Genomic DNA, 21651 nt, shown 5'->3' on the forward strand with positions numbered 1-21651 from the left:
CTCCCTGTCAGGGCAGTCATGGGTTGTGGCCGGGTACGCTCTAGTTCTTCTAGTCTCAGGATGATGGAAGTCTCTGGTTCATGTGGCCCTTTGTGTCTCTTGGGCTCAGAGTTGTCGTGTGACCTTTGTGTCCTTCATTCTCCTTTGATCCAGGTGAGTTGAGACCAATTCACGCATCTCAGATGGCCGCTTATTAGCATTTAAGACCCCTGACGCCACACTTCAAAGCGGGATGCAGAATGTTTTCCGAATAGAATGATTTTGCCAGTTGACTTCGAAGTCCCCTTAAGCCATAGTCCCCAAAGCCCTCCCTTGCTCCGCTGACCTGTGAAGCATGTAGTTTATCCCGGAAACCTCTTTGCTTTTGGTCCAGTCCAGTTGAGCTGACCTTCCGTGTATTGAGCGCTGTCCTTCCCTTCACCTAAAGTCCTTCTTTTCTACTAACTAATCGCTAAATAACCCTCTCCCAGCCTCCCTCCCTCCCCGCCTTGTAAGCACAAAAGTATGTGTTCTTCTCAGTTCATTCTATTTCTCAAGATCTTATAATAGTGGTCGTATACCATATTTGTCCTTTTGCCTCTGACTAATTTCACTCAGCATAATGCCGTCCAGGTTCCTCCATGTTATGAAATGTTTCACAGACTCGTCACTGTTCTTTATCGATGCGTGGTATTCCATTGTGTGAATATACCATAGTTTATTTAACCAGTCCTCCGTTGATGGACAACTTGGTTGCTTCCAGCTTTTTGCTATTGTAACGTGAGCTGCAAGAAAGATGCGTATGCATATATCTGTTCGTGCGAAGGCTCTTATTTCTCTCGGGTATATTCCGAGGAGTGGGATTTCTGGGTTGTATTTTGAACTTTTGAAGAAAAGGCCAGATAGATTTCCAGAGTGGTTGTACCATGTGACATTCCCAGCAGCAGCGTGTTAGAGTTCCAATCTCTCGCAGCCTCTCCCACATTGATTATTTTGTGTTTTTTGGAGTAACGCCAGCCTTGTTGGAGTGAGATGGAATCTCTTTGTAGTTTTAATTTGCATTTCTCTAATGGCTAATGATCGAGAGCGTTTTCTCAAGTATCTCTTAGCTGCCTGAATATCTTCTTTAGTGAAGTGCATGTTCATATCCTTTGCCCACTTTTTGATTGGTTTCTTTGTCTTTTCTTGGTTGAGGTTGAACAGAATCATGTAGATTTTAGAGATCAGGCGCTGGTCGGAGATGTCATAGCAGAAAATTCTTTCCCAATCTCTAGGTGGTCTTTTGACTCTTTTGGTGAAGTCTTCAGATGAGCATAGGTGTTTGATTTTTAGGAGCTCCCAGTTATCTGGTTTCTCTTCGTCATTCTTGGTAATGTTTTATATTCTGTTTCTGCCTTGTATTAGGGCTCCTAAGGTTGCCCCCATTTTTTCTTCCACGATCCTTATGGCTTTAGTCTTTATGTTTCAGACTTTGATCCGCTTGGAGTTAGGTTTTGTGCTTGGTGTGAGGTATGGGCCCTGTTTCATTTTTTTTGCAAATGGATATCCAGTGATGCCAGCAGCATTTGTTCAAAAGACTGTCTTTTCCCCAATTAACTGACACCGGGCCTTCGTCAAATATCAGCGGCTCGTATGTGGATGGATTTCTATCTGGGTTCTCAATTGTGTTCCATGGGTCTATGTGCCTGTTGTTGTACCAGTACCAGGCTCTTTCGACTACTGTGGCTGTACAATATGTTCTAAAATCAGGTAGAGTGAGGCCTCCCACTTTCTTCTTCCTTTTCAGTAATGCTTTACTTCTCCGGGGCTTCTTTCCCTGCCATAGGAAGTTGCTGATATGTTTCTCCATCACATTAAAAAATGTCCCTGGAATTTGGATCGCAAGTGCACTGTAGGTAGAGATGGCTTTGGTAGAATAGACATTTTTACTCTGTTAAGTCTTCCTACCCATGAGCAAGGTATCTTTTTCCACTTATGTAGGTCCTTTTTAGTTTCTTGCACTAGTTCTTTGTAGTTTGCTTTAAATAGGTCTTTTACAGCTTTGGTAAGACTTATTCCTAAGTCTTTTGTCTTCTTGGTGGCTTCTGTGAATGGTATTGATTTTGGAGATTTCCTCTTCGATGTTCTTTTTGTTGATGTAGAGGAACCCAAGTGATTTCTCTATGTTTATCTTATACCCCGCGACTCTACAAAACTCTTCTGTTAGTTTCAGTAGTTTTCTGGAGGATTCCTTAGGGTTTTCTGTGTAGAAGATCATGTCATCTGCAAAGAGACGTAATTTTACTTCCTCCTTGCCAATCCGGATTCCCTTTATTTCGTTGTCTAGCCTAATTGCTCTGGCTAGGACCCCTGGCACAATGTTGAATAAGAGTGGTGATAAAGGGCATCCTTGTCTGGTTCCCGTTCTCAAGGGAAATGCTTTCAGGCTCTCTCCGTTTAGGGTGCTGTTGCCCGTCGGCTCTGTATACATGCCCTTTATTCTGTTGAGGAATTTTCCTTCAATTCCTATTTGGCTGAGAGTTGTGATCGTGAATGGGTGTTGGACTTTGTCAAATGCCTTTTCTGAATCAATGGATACGATCCTGTGGTTTTTGTCTTTTGTTTTATTTAGACGGTGGATTACATTAATGGTATTTCTAATAGTAAAGGAGCCTTGCATACCTGGTAGAAATCCCACTTGGTCATGGTGGATTATTTCTTTGCTATGGTGTTGAATTCTAATGGCTAGCATTTTGTTGAGGATTTTGGCGTCTTTGTTCATGAGGGATATATTCCGTGAGTTTTTAAAAAATATTTATTGTGCTTTAAGTGAAAATGTACAGATCAAGTCAATCTGTCACACATAAGCTTTTCTACACCTTACTCCATATTCCCACTTACTCTCCCCCAAAAGAGTTCGCCCGCTCCCTCCTTTGAGTCTCTCCTTTCGTAAAGATTTTGCCAGTTTCTAACCCTCTCTACCCTCCTAGCTCCCCTCCAGACAGGAGATTCCAACACAGTCTCAAGTGTCCACCTGATACAAGTAGCTTCCTCTTCGTCAGCATCTCTCTCCAACCCATTGTCCAGAACTTTCCGTGTCTGATGAGCTGTCTTGGGGAATGGTTCCTGTCCTAGGCCATCAGAAGGTTTGGGGAACACGACCGCCGGGATTCTTCTAGTCTCAGTGCGACCATTAAGTCTGGTCGTTTTGTGAGAAATTGGGGTCTGCATCCCACTGTTGTCCTGCTCCCTCAGGGATTCTCTGTTGTGCTCCCTGTCAGGGCAGTCATGGGTTGTGGCCGGGTACGCTCTAGTTCTTCTAGTCTCAGGATGATGGAAGTCTCTGGTTCATGTGGCCCTTTGTGTCTCTTGGGCTCAGAGTTGTCGTGTGACCTTTGTGTCCTTCATTCTCCTTTGATCCAGGTGAGTTGAGACCAATTCACGCATCTCAGATGGCCGCTTATTAGCATTTAAGACCCCTGACGCCACACTTCAAAGCGGGATGCAGAATGTTTTCCGAAGAGAATGATTTTGCCAGTTGACTTCGAAGTCCCCTTAAGCCATAGTCCCCAAAGCCCTCCCTTGCTCCGCTGACCTGTGAAGCATGTAGTTTATCCCGGAAACCTCTTTGCTTTTGGTCCAGTCCAGTTGAGCTGACCTTCCGTGTATTGAGCGCTGTCCTTCCCTTCACCTAAAGTCCTTCTTTTCTACTAACTAATCGCTAAATAACCCTCTCCCAGCCTCCCTCCCTCCCCGCCTTGTAAGCACAAAAGTATGTGTTCTTCTCAGTTCATTCTATTTCTCAAGATCTTATAATAGTGGTCGTATACCATATTTGTCCTTTTGCCTCTGACTAATTTCACTCAGCATAATGCCGTCCAGGTTCCTCCATGTTATGAAATGTTTCACAGACTCGTCACTGTTCTTTATCGATGCGTGGTATTCCATTGTGTGAATATACCATAGTTTATTTAACCAGTCCTCCGTTGATGGACAACTTGGTTGCTTCCAGCTTTTTGCTGTTGTAACGTGAGCTGCAAGAAAGATGCGTATGCATATATCTGTTCGTGCGAAGGCTCTTATTTCTCTCGGGTATATTCCGAGGAGTGGGATTTCTGGGTTGTATTTTGAACTTTTGAAGAAAAGGCCAGATAGATTTCCAGAGTGGTTGTACCATGTGACATTCCCAGCAGCAGCGTGTTAGAGTTCCAATCTCTCGCAGCCTCTCCCACATTGATTATTTTGTGTTTTTTGGAGTAACGCCAGCCTTGTTGGAGTGAGATGGAATCTCTTTGTAGTTTTAATTTGCATTTCTCTAATGGCTAATGATCGAGAGCGTTTTCTCAAGTATCTCTTAGCTGCCTGAATATCTTCTTTAGTGAAGTGCATGTTCATATCCTTTGCCCACTTTTTGATTGGTTTCTTTGTCTTTTCTTGGTTGAGGTTGAACAGAATCATGTAGATTTTAGAGATCAGGCGCTGGTCGGAGATGTCATAGCAGAAAATTCTTTCCCAATCTCTAGGTGGTCTTTTGACTCTTTTGGTGAAGTCTTCAGATGAGCATAGGTGTTTGATTTTTAGGAGCTCCCAGTTATCTGGTTTCTCTTCGTCATTCTTGGTAATGTTTTATATTCTGTTTCTGCCTTGTATTAGGGCTCCTAAGGTTGCCCCCATTTTTTCTTCCACGATCCTTATGGCTTTAGTCTTTATGTTTCAGACTTTGATCCGCTTGGAGTTAGGTTTTGTGCTTGGTGTGAGGTATGGGCCCTGTTTCATTTTTTTTGCAAATGGATATCCAGTGATGCCAGCAGCATTTGTTCAAAAGACTGTCTTTTCCCCAATTAACTGACACCGGGCCTTCGTCAAATATCAGCGGCTCGTATGTGGATGGATTTCTATCTGGGTTCTCAATTGTGTTCCATGGGTCTATGTGCCTGTTGTTGTACCAGTACCAGGCTCTTTCGACTACTGTGGCTGTACAATATGTTCTAAAATCAGGTAGAGTGAGGCCTCCCACTTTCTTCTTCCTTTTCAGTAATGCTTTACTTCTCCGGGGCTTCTTTCCCTGCCATAGGAAGTTGCTGATATGTTTCTCCATCACATTAAAAAATGTCCCTGGAATTTGGATCGCAAGTGCACTGTAGGTAGAGATGGCTTTGGTAGAATAGACATTTTTACTCTGTTAAGTCTTCCTACCCATGAGCAAGGTATCTTTTTCCACTTATGTAGGTCCTTTTTAGTTTCTTGCACTAGTTCTTTGTAGTTTGCTTTAAATAGGTCTTTTACAGCTTTGGTAAGACTTATTCCTAAGTCTTTTGTCTTCTTGGTGGCTTCTGTGAATGGTATTGATTTTGGAGATTTCCTCTTCGATGTTCTTTTTGTTGATGTAGAGGAACCCAAGTGATTTCTCTATGTTTATCTTATACCCCGCGACTCTACAAAACTCTTCTGTTAGTTTCAGTAGTTTTCTGGAGGATTCCTTAGGGTTTTCTGTGTAGAAGATCATGTCATCTGCAAAGAGACGTAATTTTACTTCCTCCTTGCCAATCCGGATTCCCTTTATTTCGTTGTCTAGCCTAATTGCTCTGGCTAGGACCCCTGGCACAATGTTGAATAAGAGTGGTGATAAAGGGCATCCTTGTCTGGTTCCCGTTCTCAAGGGAAATGCTTTCAGGCTCTCTCCGTTTAGGGTGCTGTTGCCCGTCGGCTCTGTATACATGCCCTTTATTCTGTTGAGGAATTTTCCTTCAATTCCTATTTGGCTGAGAGTTGTGATCGTGAATGGGTGTTGGACTTTGTCAAATGCCTTTTCTGAATCAATGGATACGATCCTGTGGTTTTTGTCTTTTGTTTTATTTAGACGGTGGATTACATTAATGGTATTTCTAATAGTAAAGGAGCCTTGCATACCTGGTAGAAATCCCACTTGGTCATGGTGGATTATTTCTTTGCTATGGTGTTGAATTCTAATGGCTAGCATTTTGTTGAGGATTTTGGCGTCTTTGTTCATGAGGGATATATTCCGTGAGTTTTTAAAAAATATTTATTGTGCTTTAAGTGAAAATGTACAGATCAAGTCAATCTGTCACACATAAGCTTTTCTACACCTTACTCCATATTCCCACTTACTCTCCCCCAAAAGAGTTCGCCCGCTCCCTCCTTTGAGTCTCTCCTTTCGTAAAGATTTTGCCAGTTTCTAACCCTCTCTACCCTCCTAGCTCCCCTCCAGACAGGAGATTCCAACACAGTCTCAAGTGTCCACCTGATACAAGTAGCTTCCTCTTCGTCAGCATCTCTCTCCAACCCATTGTCCAGAACTTTCCGTGTCTGATGAGCTGTCTTGGGGAATGGTTCCTGTCCTAGGCCATCAGAAGGTTTGGGGAACACGACCGCCGGGATTCTTCTAGTCTCAGTGCGACCATTAAGTCTGGTCGTTTTGTGAGAAATTGGGGTCTGCATCCCACTGTTGTCCTGCTCCCTCAGGGATTCTCTGTTGTGCTCCCTGTCAGGGCAGTCATGGGTTGTGGCCGGGTACGCTCTAGTTCTTCTAGTCTCAGGATGATGGAAGTCTCTGGTTCATGTGGCCCTTTGTGTCTCTTGGGCTCAGAGTTGTCGTGTGACCTTTGTGTCCTTCATTCTCCTTTGATCCAGGTGAGTTGAGACCAATTCACGCATCTCAGATGGCCGCTTATTAGCATTTAAGACCCCTGACGCCACACTTCAAAGCGGGATGCAGAATGTTTTCCGAAGAGAATGATTTTGCCAGTTGACTTCGAAGTCCCCTTAAGCCATAGTCCCCAAAGCCCTCCCTTGCTCCGCTGACCTGTGAAGCATGTAGTTTATCCCGGAAACCTCTTTGCTTTTGGTCCAGTCCAGTTGAGCTGACCTTCCGTGTATTGAGCGCTGTCCTTCCCTTCACCTAAAGTCCTTCTTTTCTACTAACTAATCGCTAAATAACCCTCTCCCAGCCTCCCTCCCTCCCCGCCTTGTAAGCACAAAAGTATGTGTTCTTCTCAGTTCATTCTATTTCTCAAGATCTTATAATAGTGGTCGTATACCATATTTGTCCTTTTGCCTCTGACTAATTTCACTCAGCATAATGCCGTCCAGGTTCCTCCATGTTATGAAATGTTTCACAGACTCGTCACTGTTCTTTATCGATGCGTGGTATTCCATTGTGTGAATATACCATAGTTTATTTAACCAGTCCTCCGTTGATGGACAACTTGGTTGCTTCCAGCTTTTTGCTGTTGTAACGTGAGCTGCAAGAAAGATGCGTATGCATATATCTGTTCGTGCGAAGGCTCTTATTTCTCTCGGGTATATTCCGAGGAGTGGGATTTCTGGGTTGTATTTTGAACTTTTGAAGAAAAGGCCAGATAGATTTCCAGAGTGGTTGTACCATGTGACATTCCCAGCAGCAGCGTGTTAGAGTTCCAATCTCTCGCAGCCTCTCCCACATTGATTATTTTGTGTTTTTTGGAGTAACGCCAGCCTTGTTGGAGTGAGATGGAATCTCTTTGTAGTTTTAATTTGCATTTCTCTAATGGCTAATGATCGAGAGCGTTTTCTCAAGTATCTCTTAGCTGCCTGAATATCTTCTTTAGTGAAGTGCATGTTCATATCCTTTGCCCACTTTTTGATTGGTTTCTTTGTCTTTTCTTGGTTGAGGTTGAACAGAATCATGTAGATTTTAGAGATCAGGCGCTGGTCGGAGATGTCATAGCAGAAAATTCTTTCCCAATCTCTAGGTGGTCTTTTGACTCTTTTGGTGAAGTCTTCAGATGAGCATAGGTGTTTGATTTTTAGGAGCTCCCAGTTATCTGGTTTCTCTTCGTCATTCTTGGTAATGTTTTATATTCTGTTTCTGCCTTGTATTAGGGCTCCTAAGGTTGCCCCCATTTTTTCTTCCACGATCCTTATGGCTTTAGTCTTTATGTTTCAGACTTTGATCCGCTTGGAGTTAGGTTTTGTGCTTGGTGTGAGGTATGGGCCCTGTTTCATTTTTTTTGCAAATGGATATCCAGTGATGCCAGCAGCATTTGTTCAAAAGACTGTCTTTTCCCCAATTAACTGACACCGGGCCTTCGTCAAATATCAGCGGCTCGTATGTGGATGGATTTCTATCTGGGTTCTCAATTGTGTTCCATGGGTCTATGTGCCTGTTGTTGTACCAGTACCAGGCTCTTTCGACTACTGTGGCTGTACAATATGTTCTAAAATCAGGTAGAGTGAGGCCTCCCACTTTCTTCTTCCTTTTCAGTAATGCTTTACTTCTCCGGGGCTTCTTTCCCTGCCATAGGAAGTTGCTGATATGTTTCTCCATCACATTAAAAAATGTCCCTGGAATTTGGATCGCAAGTGCACTGTAGGTAGAGATGGCTTTGGTAGAATAGACATTTTTACTCTGTTAAGTCTTCCTACCCATGAGCAAGGTATCTTTTTCCACTTATGTAGGTCCTTTTTAGTTTCTTGCACTAGTTCTTTGTAGTTTGCTTTAAATAGGTCTTTTACAGCTTTGGTAAGACTTATTCCTAAGTCTTTTGTCTTCTTGGTGGCTTCTGTGAATGGTATTGATTTTGGAGATTTCCTCTTCGATGTTCTTTTTGTTGATGTAGAGGAACCCAAGTGATTTCTCTATGTTTATCTTATACCCCGCGACTCTACAAAACTCTTCTGTTAGTTTCAGTAGTTTTCTGGAGGATTCCTTAGGGTTTTCTGTGTAGAAGATCATGTCATCTGCAAAGAGACGTAATTTTACTTCCTCCTTGCCAATCCGGATTCCCTTTATTTCGTTGTCTAGCCTAATTGCTCTGGCTAGGACCCCTGGCACAATGTTGAATAAGAGTGGTGATAAAGGGCATCCTTGTCTGGTTCCCGTTCTCAAGGGAAATGCTTTCAGGCTCTCTCCGTTTAGGGTGCTGTTGCCCGTCGGCTCTGTATACATGCCCTTTATTCTGTTGAGGAATTTTCCTTCAATTCCTATTTGGCTGAGAGTTGTGATCGTGAATGGGTGTTGGACTTTGTCAAATGCCTTTTCTGAATCAATGGATACGATCCTGTGGTTTTTGTCTTTTGTTTTATTTAGACGGTGGATTACATTAATGGTATTTCTAATAGTAAAGGAGCCTTGCATACCTGGTAGAAATCCCACTTGGTCATGGTGGATTATTTCTTTGCTATGGTGTTGAATTCTAATGGCTAGCATTTTGTTGAGGATTTTGGCGTCTTTGTTCATGAGGGATATATTCCGTGAGTTTTTAAAAAATATTTATTGTGCTTTAAGTGAAAATGTACAGATCAAGTCAATCTGTCACACATAAGCTTTTCTACACCTTACTCCATATTCCCACTTACTCTCCCCCAAAAGAGTTCGCCCGCTCCCTCCTTTGAGTCTCTCCTTTCGTAAAGATTTTGCCAGTTTCTAACCCTCTCTACCCTCCTAGCTCCCCTCCAGACAGGAGATTCCAACACAGTCTCAAGTGTCCACCTGATACAAGTAGCTTCCTCTTCGTCAGCATCTCTCTCCAACCCATTGTCCAGAACTTTCCGTGTCTGATGAGCTGTCTTGGGGAATGGTTCCTGTCCTAGGCCATCAGAAGGTTTGGGGAACACGACCGCCGGGATTCTTCTAGTCTCAGTGCGACCATTAAGTCTGGTCGTTTTGTGAGAAATTGGGGTCTGCATCCCACTGTTGTCCTGCTCCCTCAGGGATTCTCTGTTGTGCTCCCTGTCAGGGCAGTCATGGGTTGTGGCCGGGTACGCTCTAGTTCTTCTAGTCTCAGGATGATGGAAGTCTCTGGTTCATGTGGCCCTTTGTGTCTCTTGGGCTCAGAGTTGTCGTGTGACCTTTGTGTCCTTCATTCTCCTTTGATCCAGGTGAGTTGAGACCAATTCACGCATCTCAGATGGCCGCTTATTAGCATTTAAGACCCCTGACGCCACACTTCAAAGCGGGATGCAGAATGTTTTCCGAAGAGAATGATTTTGCCAGTTGACTTCGAAGTCCCCTTAAGCCATAGTCCCCAAAGCCCTCCCTTGCTCCGCTGACCTGTGAAGCATGTAGTTTATCCCGGAAACCTCTTTGCTTTTGGTCCAGTCCAGTTGAGCTGACCTTCCGTGTATTGAGCGCTGTCCTTCCCTTCACCTAAAGTCCTTCTTTTCTACTAACTAATCGCTAAATAACCCTCTCCCAGCCTCCCTCCCTCCCCGCCTTGTAAGCACAAAAGTATGTGTTCTTCTCAGTTCATTCTATTTCTCAAGATCTTATAATAGTGGTCGTATACCATATTTGTCCTTTTGCCTCTGACTAATTTCACTCAGCATAATGCCGTCCAGGTTCCTCCATGTTATGAAATGTTTCACAGACTCGTCACTGTTCTTTATCGATGCGTGGTATTCCATTGTGTGAATATACCATAGTTTATTTAACCAGTCCTCCGTTGATGGACAACTTGGTTGCTTCCAGCTTTTTGCTGTTGTAACGTGAGCTGCAAGAAAGATGCGTATGCATATATCTGTTCGTGCGAAGGCTCTTATTTCTCTCGGGTATATTCCGAGGAGTGGGATTTCTGGGTTGTATTTTGAACTTTTGAAGAAAAGGCCAGATAGATTTCCAGAGTGGTTGTACCATGTGACATTCCCAGCAGCAGCGTGTTAGAGTTCCAATCTCTCGCAGCCTCTCCCACATTGATTATTTTGTGTTTTTTGGAGTAACGCCAGCCTTGTTGGAGTGAGATGGAATCTCTTTGTAGTTTTAATTTGCATTTCTCTAATGGCTAATGATCGAGAGCGTTTTCTCAAGTATCTCTTAGCTGCCTGAATATCTTCTTTAGTGAAGTGCATGTTCATATCCTTTGCCCACTTTTTGATTGGTTTCTTTGTCTTTTCTTGGTTGAGGTTGAACAGAATCATGTAGATTTTAGAGATCAGGCGCTGGTCGGAGATGTCATAGCAGAAAATTCTTTCCCAATCTCTAGGTGGTCTTTTGACTCTTTTGGTGAAGTCTTCAGATGAGCATAGGTGTTTGATTTTTAGGAGCTCCCAGTTATCTGGTTTCTCTTCGTCATTCTTGGTAATGTTTTATATTCTGTTTCTGCCTTGTATTAGGGCTCCTAAGGTTGCCCCCATTTTTTCTTCCACGATCCTTATGGCTTTAGTCTTTATGTTTCAGACTTTGATCCGCTTGGAGTTAGGTTTTGTGCTTGGTGTGAGGTATGGGCCCTGTTTCATTTTTTTTGCAAATGGATATCCAGTGATGCCAGCAGCATTTGTTCAAAAGACTGTCTTTTCCCCAATTAACTGACACCGGGCCTTCGTCAAATATCAGCGGCTCGTATGTGGATGGATTTCTATCTGGGTTCTCAATTGTGTTCCATGGGTCTATGTGCCTGTTGTTGTACCAGTACCAGGCTCTTTCGACTACTGTGGCTGTACAATATGTTCTAAAATCAGGTAGAGTGAGGCCTCCCACTTTCTTCTTCCTTTTCAGTAATGCTTTACTTCTCCGGGGCTTCTTTCCCTGCCATAGGAAGTTGCTGATATGTTTCTCCATCACATTAAAAAATGTCCCTGGAATTTGGATCGCAAGTGCACTGTAGGTAGAGATGGCTTTGGTAGAATAGACATTTTTACTCTGTTAAGTCTTCCTACCCATGAGCAAGGTATCTTTTTCCACTTATGTAGGTCCTTTTTAGTTTCTTGCACTAGTTCTTTGTAGTTTGCTTTAAATAGGTCTTTTACAGCTTTGGTAAGACTTATTCCTAAGTCTTTTGTCTTCTTGGTGGCTTCTGTGAATGGTATTGATTTTGGAGATTTCCTCTTCGATGTTCTTTTTGTTGATGTAGAGGAACCCAAGTGATTTCTCTATGTTTATCTTATACCCCGCGACTCTACAAAACTCTTCTGTTAGTTTCAGTAGTTTTCTGGAGGATTCCTTAGGGTTTTCTGTGTAGAAGATCATGTCATCTGCAAAGAGACGTAATTTTACTTCCTCCTTGCCAATCCGGATTCCCTTTATTTCGTTGTCTAGCCTAATTGCTCTGGCTAGGACCCCTGGCACAATGTTGAATAAGAGTGGTGATAAAGGGCATCCTTGTCTGGTTCCCGTTCTCAAGGGAAATGCTTTCAGGCTCTCTCCGTTTAGGGTGCTGTTGCCCGTCGGCTCTGTATACATGCCCTTTATTCTGTTGAGGAATTTTCCTTCAATTCCTATTTGGCTGAGAGTTGTGATCGTGAATGGGTGTTGGACTTTGTCAAATGCCTTTTCTGAATCAATGGATACGATCCTGTGGTTTTTGTCTTTTGTTTTATTTAGACGGTGGATTACATTAATGGTATTTCTAATAGTAAAGGAGCCTTGCATACCTGGTAGAAATCCCACTTGGTCATGGTGGATTATTTCTTTGCTATGGTGTTGAATTCTAATGGCTAGCATTTTGTTGAGGATTTTGGCGTCTTTGTTCATGAGGGATATATTCCGTGAGTTTTTAAAAAATATTTATTGTGCTTTAAGTGAAAATGTACAGATCAAGTCAATCTGTCACACATAAGCTTTTCTACACCTTACTCCATATTCCCACTTACTCTCCCCCAAAAGAGTTCGCCCGCTCCCTCCTTTGAGTCTCTCCTTTCGTAAAGATTTTGCCAGTTTCTAACCCTCTCTACCCTCCTAGCTCCCCTCCAGACAGGAGATTCCAACACAGTCTCAAGTGTCCACCTGATACAAGTAGCTTCCTCTTCGTCAGCATCTCTCTCCAACCCATTGTCCAGAACTTTCCGTGTCTGATGAGCTGTCTTGGGGAATGGTTCCTGTCCTAGGCCATCAGAAGGTTTGGGGAACACGACCGCCGGGATTCTTCTAGTCTCAGTGCGACCATTAAGTCTGGTCGTTTTGTGAGAAATTGGGGTCTGCATCCCACTGTTGTCCTGCTCCCTCAGGGATTCTCTGTTGTGCTCCCTGTCAGGGCAGTCATGGGTTGTGGCCGGGTACGCTCTAGTTCTTCTAGTCTCAGGATGATGGAAGTCTCTGGTTCATGTGGCCCTTTGTGTCTCTTGGGCTCAGAGTTGTCGTGTGACCTTTGTGTCCTTCATTCTCCTTTGATCCAGGTGAGTTGAGACCAATTCACGCATCTCAGATGGCCGCTTATTAGCATTTAAGACCCCTGACGCCACACTTCAAAGCGGGATGCAGAATGTTTTCCGAAGAGAATGATTTTGCCAGTTGACTTCGAAGTCCCCTTAAGCCATAGTCCCCAAAGCCCTCCCTTGCTCCGCTGACCTGTGAAGCATGTAGTTTATCCCGGAAACCTCTTTGCTTTTGGTCCAGTCCAGTTGAGCTGACCTTCCGTGTATTGAGCGCTGTCCTTCCCTTCACCTAAAGTCCTTCTTTTCTACTAACTAATCGCTAAATAACCCTCTCCCAGCCTCCCTCCCTCCCCGCCTTGTAAGCACAAAAGTATGTGTTCTTCTCAGTTCATTCTATTTCTCAAGATCTTATAATAGTGGTCGTATACCATATTTGTCCTTTTGCCTCTGACTAATTTCACTCAGCATAATGCCGTCCAGGTTCCTCCATGTTATGAAATGTTTCACAGACTCGTCACTGTTCTTTATCGATGCGTGGTATTCCATTGTGTGAATATACCATAGTTTATTTAACCAGTCCTCCGTTGATGGACAACTTGGTTGCTTCCAGCTTTTTGCTGTTGTAACGTGAGCTGCAAGAAAGATGCGTATGCATATATCTGTTCGTGCGAAGGCTCTTATTTCTCTCGGGTATATTCCGAGGAGTGGGATTTCTGGGTTGTATTTTGAACTTTTGAAGAAAAGGCCAGATAGATTTCCAGAGTGGTTGTACCATGTGACATTCCCAGCAGCAGCGTGTTAGAGTTCCAATCTCTCGCAGCCTCTCCCACATTGATTATTTTGTGTTTTTTGGAGTAACGCCAGCCTTGTTGGAGTGAGATGGAATCTCTTTGTAGTTTTAATTTGCATTTCTCTAATGGCTAATGATCGAGAGCGTTTTCTCAAGTATCTCTTAGCTGCCTGAATATCTTCTTTAGTGAAGTGCATGTTCATATCCTTTGCCCACTTTTTGATTGGTTTCTTTGTCTTTTCTTGGTTGAGGTTGAACAGAATCATGTAGATTTTAGAGATCAGGCGCTGGTCGGAGATGTCATAGCAGAAAATTCTTTCCCAATCTCTAGGTGGTCTTTTGACTCTTTTGGTGAAGTCTTCAGATGAGCATAGGTGTTTGATTTTTAGGAGCTCCCAGTTATCTGGTTTCTCTTCGTCATTCTTGGTAATGTTTTATATTCTGTTTCTGCCTTGTATTAGGGCTCCTAAGGTTGCCCCCATTTTTTCTTCCACGATCCTTATGGCTTTAGTCTTTATGTTTCAGACTTTGATCCGCTTGGAGTTAGGTTTTGTGCTTGGTGTGAGGTATGGGCCCTGTTTCATTTTTTTTGCAAATGGATATCCAGTGATGCCAGCAGCATTTGTTCAAAAGACTGTCTTTTCCCCAATTAACTGACACCGGGCCTTCGTCAAATATCAGCGGCTCGTATGTGGATGGATTTCTATCTGGGTTCTCAATTGTGTTCCATGGGTCTATGTGCCTGTTGTTGTACCAGTACCAGGCTCTTTCGACTACTGTGGCTGTACAATATGTTCTAAAATCAGGTAGAGTGAGGCCTCCCACTTTCTTCTTCCTTTTCAGTAATGCTTTACTTCTCCGGGGCTTCTTTCCCTGCCATAGGAAGTTGCTGATATGTTTCTCCATCACATTAAAAAATGTCCCTGGAATTTGGATCGCAAGTGCACTGTAGGTAGAGATGGCTTTGGTAGAATAGACATTTTTACTCTGTTAAGTCTTCCTACCCATGAGCAAGGTATCTTTTTCCACTTATGTAGGTCCTTTTTAGTTTCTTGCACTAGTTCTTTGTAGTTTGCTTTAAATAGGTCTTTTACAGCTTTGGTAAGACTTATTCCTAAGTCTTTTGTCTTCTTGGTGGCTTCTGTGAATGGTATTGATTTTGGAGATTTCCTCTTCGATGTTCTTTTTGTTGATGTAGAGGAACCCAAGTGATTTCTCTATGTTTATCTTATACCCCGCGACTCTACAAAACTCTTCTGTTAGTTTCAGTAGTTTTCTGGAGGATTCCTTAGGGTTTTCTGTGTAGAAGATCATGTCATCTGCAAAGAGACGTAATTTTACTTCCTCCTTGCCAATCCGGATTCCCTTTATTTCGTTGTCTAGCCTAATTGCTCTGGCTAGGACCCCTGGCACAATGTTGAATAAGAGTGGTGATAAAGGGCATCCTTGTCTGGTTCCCGTTCTCAAGGGAAATGCTTTCAGGCTCTCTCCGTTTAGGGTGCTGTTGCCCGTCGGCTCTGTATACATGCCCTTTATTCTGTTGAGGAATTTTCCTTCAATTCCTATTTGGCTGAGAGTTGTGATCGTGAATGGGTGTTGGACTTTGTCAAATGCCTTTTCTGAATCAATGGATACGATCCTGTGGTTTTTGTCTTTTGTTTTATTTAGACGGTGGATTACATTAATGGTATTTCTAATAGTAAAGGAGCCTTGCATACCTGGTAGAAATCCCACTTGGTCATGGTGGATTATTTCTTTGCTATGTTGTTGAATTCTAATGGCTAGCATTTTGTTGAGGATTTTGGCGTCTTTGTTCATGAGGGATATATTCCGTGAGTTTTTAAAAAATATTTATTGTGCTTTAAGTGAAAATGTACAGATCAAGTCAATCTGTCACACATAAGCTTTTCTACACCTTACTCCATATTCCCACTTACTCTCCCCCAAAAGAGTTCGCCCGCTCCCTCCTTTGAGTCTCTCCTTTCGTAAAGATTTTGCCAGTTTCTAACCCTCTCTACCCTCCTAGCTCCCCTCCAGACAGGAGATTCCAACACAGTCTCAAGTGTCCACCTGATACAAGTAGCTTCCTCTTCGTCAGCATCTCTCTCCAACCCATTGTCCAGAACTTTCCGTGTCTGATGAGCTGTCTTGGGGAATGGTTCCTGTCCTAGGCCATCAGCAGGTTTGGGGAACACGACCGCCGGGATTCTTCTAGTCTCAGTGCGACCATTAAGTCTGGTCGTTTTGTGAGAAATTGGGGTCTGCATCCCACTGTTCTCCTGCTCCCTCAGGGATTCTCTGTTGTGCTCCCTGTCAGGGCAGTCATGGGTTGTGGCCGGGTACGCTCTAGTTCTTCTAGTCTCAGGATGATGGAAGTCTCTGGTTCATGTGGCCCTTTGTGTCTCTTGGGCTCAGAGTTGTCGTGTGACCTTTGTGTCCTTCATTCTCCTTTGATCCAGGTGAGTTGAGACCAATTCACGCATCTCAGATGGCCGCTTATTAGCATTTAAGACCCCTGACGCCACACTTCAAAGCGGGATGCAGAATGTTTTCCGAAGAGAATGATTTTGCCAGTTGACTTCGAAGTCCCCTTAAGCCATAGTCCCCAAAGCCCTCCCTTGCTCCGCTGACCTGTGAAGCATGTAGTTTATCCCGGAAACCTCTTTGCTTTTGGTCCAGTCCAGTTGAGCTGACCTTCCGTGTATTGAGCGCTGTCCTTCCCTTCACCTAAAGTCCTTCTTTTCTACTAACTAATCGCTAAATAACCCTCTCCCAGCCTCCCTCCCTCCCCGCCTTGTAAGCACAAAAGTATGTGTTCTTCTCAGTTCATTCTATTTCTCAAGATCTTATAATAGTGGTCGTATACCATATTTGTCCTTTTGCCTCTGACTAATTTCACTCAGCATAATGCCGTCCAGGTTCCTCCATGTTATGAAATGTTTCACAGACTCGTCACTGTTCTTTATCGATGCGTGGTATTCCATTGTGTGAATATACCATAGTTTATTTAACCAGTCCTCCGTTGATGGACAACTTGGTTGCTTCCAGCTTTTTGCTGTTGTAACGTGAGCTGCAAGAAAGATGCGTATGCATATATCTGTTCGTGCGAAGGCTCTTATTTCTCTCGGGTATATTCCGAGGAGTGGGATTTCTGGGTTGTATTTTGAACTTTTGAAGAAAAGGCCAGATAGATTTCCAGAGTGGTTGTACCATGTGACATTCCCAGCAGCAGCGTGTTAGAGTTCCAATCTCTCGCAGCCTCTCCCACATTGATTATTTTGTGTTTTTTGGAGTAACGCCAGCCTTGTTGGAGTGAGATGGAATCTCTTTGTAGTTTTAATTTGCATTTCTCTAATGGCTAATGATCGAGAGCGTTTTCTCAAGTATCTCTTAGCTGCCTGAATATCTTCTTTAGTGAAGTGCATGTTCATATCCTTTGCCCACTTTTTGATTGGTTTCTTTGTCTTTTCTTGGTTGAGGTTGAACAGAATCATGTAGATTTTAGAGATCAGGCGCTGGTCGGAGATGTCATAGCAGAAAATTCTTTCCCAATCTCTAGGTGGTCTTTTGACTCTTTTGGTGAAGTCTTCAGATGAGCATAGGTGTTTGATTTTTAGGAGCTCCCAGTTATCTGGTTTCTCTTCGTCATTCTTGGTAATGTTTTATATTCTGTTTCTGCCTTGTATTAGGGCTCCTAAGGTTGCCCCCATTTTTTCTTCCACGATCCTTATGGCTTTAGTCTTTATGTTTCAGACTTTGATCCGCTTGGAGTTAGGTTTTGTGCTTGGTGTGAGGTATGGGCCCTGTTTCATTTTTTTTGCAAATGGATATCCAGTGATGCCAGCAGCATTTGTTCAAAAGACTGTCTTTTCCCCAATTAACTGACACCGGGCCTTCGTCAAATATCAGCGGCTCGTATGTGGATGGATTTCTATCTGGGTTCTCAATTGTGTTCCATGGGTCTATGTGCCTGTTGTTGTACCAGTACCAGGCTCTTTCGACTACTGTGGCTGTACAATATGTTCTAAAATCAGGTAGAGTGAGGCCTCCCACTTTCTTCTTCCTTTTCAGTAATGCTTTACTTCTCCGGGGCTTCTTTCCCTGCCATAGGAAGTTGCTGATATGTTTCTCCATCACATTAAAAAATGTCCCTGGAATTTGGATCGCAAGTGCACTGTAGGTAGAGATGGCTTTGGTAGAATAGACATTTTTACTCTGTTAAGTCTTCCTACCCATGAGCAAGGTATCTTTTTCCACTTATGTAGGTCCTTTTTAGTTTCTTGCACTAGTTCTTTGTAGTTTGCTTTAAATAGGTCTTTTACAGCTTTGGTAAGACTTATTCCTAAGTCTTTTGTCTTCTTGGTGGCTTCTGTGAATGGTATTGATTTTGGAGATTTCCTCTTCGATGTTCTTTTTGTTGATGTAGAGGAACCCAAGTGATTTCTCTATGTTTATCTTATACCCCGCGACTCTACAAAACTCTTCTGTTAGTTTCAGTAGTTTTCTGGAGGATTCCTTAGGGTTTTCTGTGTAGAAGATCATGTCATCTGCAAAGAGACGTAATTTTACTTCCTCCTTGCCAATCCGGATTCCCTTTATTTCGTTGTCTAGCCTAATTGCTCTGGCTAGGACCCCTGGCACAATGTTGAATAAGAGTGGTGATAAAGGGCATCCTTGTCTGGTTCCCGTTCTCAAGGGAAATGCTTTCAGGCTCTCTCCGTTTAGGGTGCTGTTGCCCGTCGGCTCTGTATACATGCCCTTTATTCTGTTGAGGAATTTTCCTTCAATTCCTATTTGGCTGAGAGTTGTGATCGTGAATGGGTGTTGGACTTTGTCAAATGCCTTTTCTGAATCAATGGATACGATCCTGTGGTTTTTGTCTTTTGTTTTATTTAGACGGTGGATTACATTAATGGTATTTCTAATAGTAAAGGAGCCTTGCATACCTGGTAGAAATCCCACTTGGTCATGGTGGATTATTTCTTTGCTATGTTGTTGAATTCTAATGGCTAGCATTTTGTTGAGGATTTTGGCGTCTTTGTTCATGAGGGATATATTCCGTGAGTTTTTAAAAAATATTTATTGTGCTTTAAGTGAAAATGTACAGATCAAGTCAATCTGTCACACATAAGCTTTTCTACACCTTACTCCATATTCCCACTTACTCTCCCCCAAAAGAGTTCGCCCGCTCCCTCCTTTGAGTCTCTCCTTTCGTAAAGATTTTGCCAGTTTCTAACCCTCTCTACCCTCCTAGCTCCCCTCCAGACAGGAGATTCCAACACAGTCTCAAGTGTCCACCTGATACAAGTAGCTTCCTCTTCGTCAGCATCTCTCTCCAACCCATTGTCCAGAACTTTCCGTGTCTGATGAGCTGTCTTGGGGAATGGTTCCTGTCCTAGGCCATCAGCAGGTTTGGGGAACACGACCGCCGGGATTCTTCTAGTCTCAGTGCGACCATTAAGTCTGGTCGTTTTGTGAGAAATTGGGGTCTGCATCCCACTGTTGTCCTGCTCCCTCAGGGATTCTCTGTTGTGCTCCCTGTCAGGGCAGTCATGGGTTGTGGCCGGGTACGCTCTAGTTCTTCTAGTCTCAGGATGATGGAAGTCTCTGGTTCATGTGGCCCTTTGTGTCTCTTGGGCTCAGAGTTGTCGTGTGACCTTTGTGTCCTTCATTCTCCTTTGATCCAGGTGAGTTGAGACCAATTCACGCATCTCAGATGGCCGCTTATTAGCATTTAAGACCCCTGACGCCACACTTCAAAGCGGGATGCAGAATGTTTTCCGAAGAGAATGATTTTGCCAGTTGACTTCGAAGTCCCCTTAAGCCATAGTCCCCAAAGCCCTCCCTTGCTCCGCTGACCTGTGAAGCATGTAGTTTATCCCGGAAACCTCTTTGCTTTTGGTCCAGTCCAGTTGAGCTGACCTTCCGTGTATTGAGCGCTGTCCTTCCCTTCACCTAAAGTCCTTCTTTTCTACTAACTAATCGCTAAATAACCCTCTCCCAGCCTCCCTCCCTCCCCGCCTTGTAAGCACAAAAGTATGTGTTCTTCTCAGTTCATTCTATTTCTCAAGATCTTATAATAGTGGTCGTATACCATATTTGTCCTTTTGCCTCTGACTAATTTCACTCAGCATAATGCCGTCCAGGTTCCTCCATGTTATGAAATGTTTCACAGACTCGTCACTGTTCTTTATCGATGCGTGGTATTCCATTGTGTGAATATACCATAGTTTATTTAACCAGTCCTCCGTTGATGGACAACTTGGTTGCTTCCAGCTTTTTGCTGTTGTAACGTGAGCTGCAAGAAAGATGCGTATGCATATATCTGTTCGTGCGAAGGCTCTTATTTCTCTCGGGTATATTCCGAGGAGTGGGATTTCTGGGTTGTATTTTGAACTTTTGAAGAAAAGGCCAGATAGATTTCCAGAGTGGTTGTACCATGTGACATTCCCAGCAGCAGCGTGTTAGAGTTCCAATCTCTCGCAGCCTCTCCCACATTGATTATTTTGTGTTTTTTGGAGTAACGCCAGCCTTGTTGGAGTGAGATGGAATCTCTTTGTAGTTTTAATTTGCATTTCTCTAATGGCTAATGATCGAGAGCGTTTTCTCAAGTATCTCTTAGCTGCCTGAATATCTTCTTTAGTGAAGTGCATGTTCATATCCTTTGCCCACTTTTTGATTGGTTTCTTTGTCTTTTCTTGGTTGAGGTTGAACAGAATCATGTAGATTTTAGAGATCAGGCGCTGGTCGGAGATGTCATAGCAGAAAATTCTTTCCCAATCTCTAGGTGGTCTTTTGACTCTTTTGGTGAAGTCTTCAGATGAGCATAGGTGTTTGATTTTTAGGAGCTCCCAGTTATCTGGTTTCTCTTCGTCATTCTTGGTAATGTTTTATATTCTGTTTCTGCCTTGTATTAGGGCTCCTAAGGTTGCCCCCATTTTTTCTTCCACGATCCTTATGGCTTTAGTCTTTATGTTTCAGACTTTGATCCGCTTGGAGTTAGGTTTTGTGCTTGGTGTGAGGTATGGGCCCTGTTTCATTTTTTTTGCAAATGGATATCCAGTGATGCCAGCAGCATTTGTTCAAAAGACTGTCTTTTCCCCAATTAACTGACACCGGGCCTTCGTCAAATATCAGCGGCTCGTATGTGGATGGATTTCTATCTGGGTTCTCAATTGTGTTCCATGGGTCTATGTGCCTGTTGTTGTACCAGTACCAGGCTCTTTCGACTACTGTGGCTGTACAATATGTTCTAAAATCAGGTAGAGTGAGGCCTCCCACTTTCTTCTTCCTTTTCAGTAATGCTTTACTTCTCCGGGGCTTCTTTCCCTGCCATAGGAAGTTGCTGATATGTTTCTCCATCACATTAAAAAATGTCCCTGGAATTTGGATCGCAAGTGCACTGTAGGTAGAGATGGCTTTGGTAGAATAGACATTTTTACTCTGTTAAGTCTTCCTACCCATGAGCAAGGTATCTTTTTCCACTTATGTAGGTCCTTTTTAGTTTCTTGCACTAGTTCTTTGTAGTTTGCTTTAAATAGGTCTTTTACAGCTTTGGTAAGACTTATTCCTAAGTCTTTTGTCTTCTTGGTGGCTTCTGTGAATGGTATTGATTTTGGAGATTTCCTCTTCGATGTTCTTTTTGTTGATGTAGAGGAACCCAAGTGATTTCTCTATGTTTATCTTATACCCCGCGACTCTACAAAACTCTTCTGTTAGTTTCAGTAGTTTTCTGGAGGATTCCTTAGGGTTTTCTGTGTAGAAGATCATGTCATCTGCAAAGAGACGTAATTTTACTTCCTCCTTGCCAATCCGGA

Source organism: Elephas maximus, chromosome 25, assembly GCF_024166365.1.
Source record: "Elephas maximus indicus isolate mEleMax1 chromosome 25, mEleMax1 primary haplotype, whole genome shotgun sequence".
Taxonomy (NCBI): Eukaryota; Metazoa; Chordata; class Mammalia; order Proboscidea; family Elephantidae; genus Elephas; species Elephas maximus.